Consider the following 6,000-nt stretch of genomic DNA (forward strand, 5'->3'; position numbering starts at 1 on the left):
ATATTCACTGATAGCAGAATGGCTCTTAATACTCAAAACTAAATGAGTAACTGTACATGGGCCTACATATGATCAAGCAATTTAGTTCCCAATGTCTACTTCCTCTTTGTTCACACATTGATTATTCACACACATGTGCGCTCAAGTCCTCATTGCACATCCAACTATGCCCAGCTGCAATCAATGAACATCCCAGATGCTGTTTTTTTCCCTCTCTTTTCTCCCTGCTTCCCTCTCAATCATTTCAAATTTCAGCTCTGAGCCTTTAAGAGACCCAAAAGCCAATATGGGCAGGCCCGTGTCGTGAACTTTGAATGACCTTCTAAAGCGACATACAGATCATGACCTTTAAGATCCAGCCTGGAGCTGAGCTTTAGGCATCAGCCATTGTACGGTCTGCTTTGACCGTTAAACAACTCTTTTTGCTGGTTGACCATTCTCAAAAGAACTTCTTAATGAATCAGTAAGCTTTTAACTCATTCACTGCCATTCCCGAATTTCTGATCAGCGCTTTATTGGCACCCCACCCTCACCCTTGCAAGAAAAAACAAAACCCGAACAAATTTGGGAATGGCACTCCATGTCATATTTTCAATTTGCAAATAAATTTGGGAATGGCAGTCTTCTAAGCCGAAAGGAAAAGAACATTGCCATTCCCAAATATATTTGCAAATTGAAACTATGTGTGGGTGAGGGTGGGGTGCCAATAAAGCACTGATCAGACCTCTGTCAATGTGTTTCCCTCCCACGAGGGGGTAGCATTTGCCTTTTGTATACCCAGCCCCACTAGCACCTCATATTACTCCAGACCCATATAACTTTGGAATAAACTCTTTATTTCTGATGAAAGAAGATAATGTAAGGTTTGTTATGTTGCATTGAATGTTTATGTAGTCCTAAAACCCAATATTCTGTGGGTTCAGGAATTTGAGTGAAATTGACCAAAACCCTGGCACTAGAGTGGACACATTATTGCACACCTGGCAGTGAATGAGTGAAGAAAAAAATGAAATAAATAAATAAATAAATAAATAAATATACACTGTAGACCAAATGTCAGTACACCGGCTATTAAACAAAAGTACAGCGAATTGCTCAGGGATGATTGGCTTTGGATACAATTTATCCTGCAGGAAATAACAGAATATAAACGAAGTTGTTCCATCAAAACTATGCAACTGTACAGGCAGATACAATCCTTGAAGAAGAGAAAATTTTCCATTTTTTTGTACATGCAATACTTTGTTGTTTTTCTTTTCGACCCACAACCCCTTTCGATTTTGCTGCTGTAGATTTCAAATGTCTCCATTGTGGGATTATTAAAGGCTTTCTGATTCTGATTTAATCACAAATGAAAACAATTCCCAGTCTCATGTCTGTGTGTGTATGTGTGTGTGTGTGAGAGACATTATTTGCTCAAACCAACCCACATTTCAATTATTGAAACAAAGTTAACACCCTCTCAAAGGTCCCCATCACGGGGAAATGAGCCATTGCTCACCTCTACGATTTACACAGTTTTCATTCCGAATGAACTATTTTGCAAACGCCATGCCACTATGTGGAAATGCGGAGCAAGAATATCTATTGACCCATTTTCAGAACCTTTAGCTTTTTTTTGCTCAAAATACTGTAATTATGACTTCACAGCTGCGTAACGTACGGTTCGTGATAATAATAATAATAATAATAATAATAATAATAATAATAATAATAATAATAATAATAATAATACATTTCATTCATAAGCGCCTTTCAAAACTCTCAAGGACACTTTAAAGTCACAGGATAAGTTTTTCTGCGGCAGCTTGACGTGCCAGAGTTCACTCAACCTGGAAGTAACACCCACTCGCAGCAGAATGTGGCATGTAAACAGTATAAAATGGACTCACTGGTTGCCCACCACTTTAGGTTCCTTCCTTGTCATAAAACCGCAGAGGACATGGGAATAATGATACGCTCATCTTTGTTTCTCAATGTCAATTGAGTAATTTATTTTTGTTTGTTTGTTTTGTGACCCTCTAAATCAAACAACCAAACTGCATTGTTTGCAAAAATGCTTTTGCTGACCAAGTGCTGTCTGGTTGCAACCCTATCGAGAACATGCAAACGTCACACAAAGAAGGCTGGACCAGGTCCTGAACTCACAACCTCTGTACTGTGAAGCTGGCGTGCTAACCACTCAGCCAACAGGTTCGGGTTGAAACGGTAGCATTTGAAGCATTCCATACACACAAACAGAGAGAAACACTGTCCCACATTTTCTGGAGTATAAGGCGCACCGGATTATAAGGCTCACCTTCAATGAATAACATATTTTAAAACTTTTATCCAAATAGTATAAGGCGCACTGGATTATAAGGCGCATGGTCAGCTTTTGAAAAATATTGAAGGCTTTTTGGTGCGCCTATAGTGCGGAACATACGGTCCGTTGTTTTGTCGCTGATCTTGTATGGAAACGAGCCTTGGTTTTGTTCCTTGCTAAAGTTTAAAATGCAAGCAAAGCTGACCTGGATAGACACAATTTCTTCCGGTGCATCCACTATGCCACCCTTGGTAAGTCCCAAGTGTGATCAAATGACTCATTGATTTGTTCAGTCTCACTGTTGTTTATCTGAGCAGATACAAACACGGGCCTGTCTAATTCGTCGGCAGTTTGTACGGCTCCTCTCGCCATCACCTCTCTGCTCCGCCGACCCCGCTGTCGTCTCTTGTTTCCGTAATTGGGGTTCACGGGATGTGAGTCCGGCAGGATCCTGAGATGTGGAGAAGATGTAGGAAGAGGAGGAGGAGGAGGAGGATATAGGGAGCAACATAAGTGACAAAGACTTGAGGAGCCAGCCTGCTAGCAGGCCAACACGTGGAAAGATCCTAATCAAATTGAGGTAATGTGTTTAGGGTACTGGACTGCACTGTCGAGTTAGTCAAATAAACCCATGGTGACATTGTTTGTGAGATAGTGTTCTGTTGCTGGTACTGTGGTACACAACAGTTTGGTGAAGTTAACATATGGGACAATCTTTTTTTGAAAAGATAGTTTCAAAGCAGAACATTGATGCCACACTTGAAGACAACAGCTGCTTTATCTCAGGCTATCCCCTTTTTTAGAGTGCTGCATATAATATATGTGAGGTAGTATTGAGACAGGAACGGAAGACATTGATTCGAAGAACAGGTGTGGTTTATTCACTTGAGCAGACCACGTGAAAGCAGTTGATTGTGCCCAGCTGTGTGGTGCTTGGTCGCCAGGCAATCTCCGACAGCCACGATTTTGGCTGAGGTTTTTGTGGTTTCAATGCTTATATGACTCAAATAAAATACACAGCGTCAAACTTTTATATTGTGCGTTTCATGAGCATTTTTTTCAAAATGCATTTAAAAAAAATTGAGACTACAAATGCACATTTACCACCATTAATTATAATGACAATCATGAGATGGGGTTCCTGTGTCATTTTTAATTATCTATCTATCTATCTATCTATCTATCTATCTATCTATCTATCTATCTATCTATCTATCTATCTATCTATCTATCTATCTATCTATCTATCTATCTATCTATCTATCTATCTATCTATCTATCTATCTATCTCTGCCTGTCTGTCTGTCTGCCTGTCTCCATTTATTGATTTATTCATTTAACTTACCCCCCCCCCCCCCGTGGTTGCAGCTCTCTGTTTTCAAGAGAAGCCATTTCCGCTCTCGCTCATCAAAGTGAGTGTCATGTGGCATTTTAAGGAGGATTCCAATCAAGGATTTTTGGGGGGAGTTTTTAATATAAACACCCAGTGTTGCTTGTTTAAGTCTAAGCATGTTGCCATCTCGGTATGTTCATGTGTGTGCCCTCCCTCAGACTCTGTATCTACGTGTAGGTCAAAAGGTTAATTGTGCCATATGGAGCCTGCGTGCATACGGGTGCATGTATGCCAGCGCGCATGCAAACGCTGCACGTCTGTGCCGAGTTGAAAAGGTCAGTCGTGCTTCAGCGCTGCGGATCCTGACTCAATAATTGAGGCTTAACGAGCACATGTTAAAACATGATGATCCTCTGTGCTGCTCTGACCCGGTCGCGAGAGCCGCAGAAACGCTTTTCACTTAGTCGTACAGTGGCGGACTTGTAATGAAAGTAGCCATGGATTGTCCAGCCACAATATGAGGTACGGCGGGAAATGGATGCAAAATAATCTTTTTGGCTTTGTGGTCCATAACGTCATCTGGCCCATCTCTGTGTTTCTTGTTTAAAAGGCTCTCGAGTTGCCCATATATAGTATATTAATTCTGATTTAAACATTTGTTTGGGCTGTTAAAAAAATCTCATTTATTGACAGAAGAACCAAATTAAGAAATGCAAAAGCACGATGCACAATAATTTATTATCTTAATATTATATTACATCTGTAATGGGCAGTACCATATTTTCACAGCCCCGTTTTCTTTCTTCAGCGAAAAGGTAGACATGCACATTTCACCATGATGACCCTGATCCACTAGTGGAAAGGACACTTTGATCCTCTCCTCTTTCATCTAGAACTGCTTCATACAACAGTGAGGGTGCAGAAAAGCGCTTAAGATTGAATGACTGTCTGTGTCTTTTGTATTGTGTCACATCATTTGTGATTAAGGTTTTTGTTGTGTGGACTTCTAGATGGCGTTGCAGCTCCTGTATTTTGTTTTTACTACTAATCCAATCCAATACCATTGCGGCGTTCTCATAACCCATATTTCCCGCACTATAAGGTGCACCGTCAATGAATGACATGTATTAAAACTTATTTCCATATATAAAGTCCCCCAGATTATAAATCACACCTTCAATGAATGACATATTTTAAAACCTATTCCATCAATAAGGCACACAACATTATAAGACGCGACAGTAGAGGCTGGGGTTACGATCTTTTCACATCATATGACTTTATTCACTTGCAACGTTATACTGTATAGTCATAGCTGTACTGTCATAGCTTGATGAAATTTTCCTCACCAAATATGTTGAGGTACAGTAAAGTCTCATTATATCGATATCGGTTATATCGATAGTACTGCTTATTACGATACTATTTTTATGAACGCAAGGAGAAAATTTACATGCCGCAGGATCGGATATATCGATAGTCCGGTTATATCGATATTTTTTTCCGACTCCCAAGAATATCGATATAACGAGACTTTACTGTATTTCACAATATTGAATTAATTCAGCATGGCCAAAATGAATCGAATACTACTCGTGGGCAGAGCGGAAAGGAAAGAAAGAAAAACAAAATTGGTCAAAGGAAGTATGCGGAGGAAGACTGGGCATGGATTTGGGCGGAGGTTTCAAGACGTGCGTACGTGCGGCGTCTCGCGTGAGCCTCAGGGGTTTGGATGAAGCTGAGAGAACAGGATGCACACCCCGTGAGGAATGTGTAGAGTCGTGTTTGCATTCATGTGAAACTCATCCCTCCCTTCTCTTTCTCCCGTTTCTCTGTCTTTCCCTTGAGCGGCTCTCTTATCCCGCTACCCCAAGCCCCAACTTACTCCAGTGGTCCCATCGGCAGCACGAGGCCGATCCGTAAACCGAGATATCGCGGCAAAATAAAATAAAAGGGACTGAGGAGGGAGCGAGAGGCAGTCTGTGGGATTTGGAGTATTACATAAAAAGCTCAAATTACATTTGAAGGGAGAATAGTCAATCCCATTATCACTCTGTCCGATCAAACCCTCTGTGACAACTTTCGTGGTGACTCCGCACTTGAATGCGGTAAGTCATGTTACTGCTGCTGTAACGTGAGTCACGTACAGTGTCCACGGAGACATCTCAGAAGAGCTGAATGACTAAATCTCTAGATTCACAGAGAAAATAATAAAAAAACAAACATTTGCGTTTTCTACAATCCGCAGATACAGTAAGATGGAGTTCGTATTATATGTAACGGGCGTTTATTTTTTGTTTTGCATATGGCCTTGGGCATGTTCCACGGAATTAATTTACATCACATTCTTTTCCAAACCCTC

This window comes from Hippocampus bargibanti, linkage group LG14 (genome assembly GCF_051943395.1).
Source record: "Hippocampus bargibanti isolate YZ-2025 linkage group LG14, ASM5194339v1, whole genome shotgun sequence".
In the NCBI taxonomy this organism is placed as follows: domain Eukaryota; kingdom Metazoa; phylum Chordata; class Actinopteri; order Syngnathiformes; family Syngnathidae; genus Hippocampus; species Hippocampus bargibanti.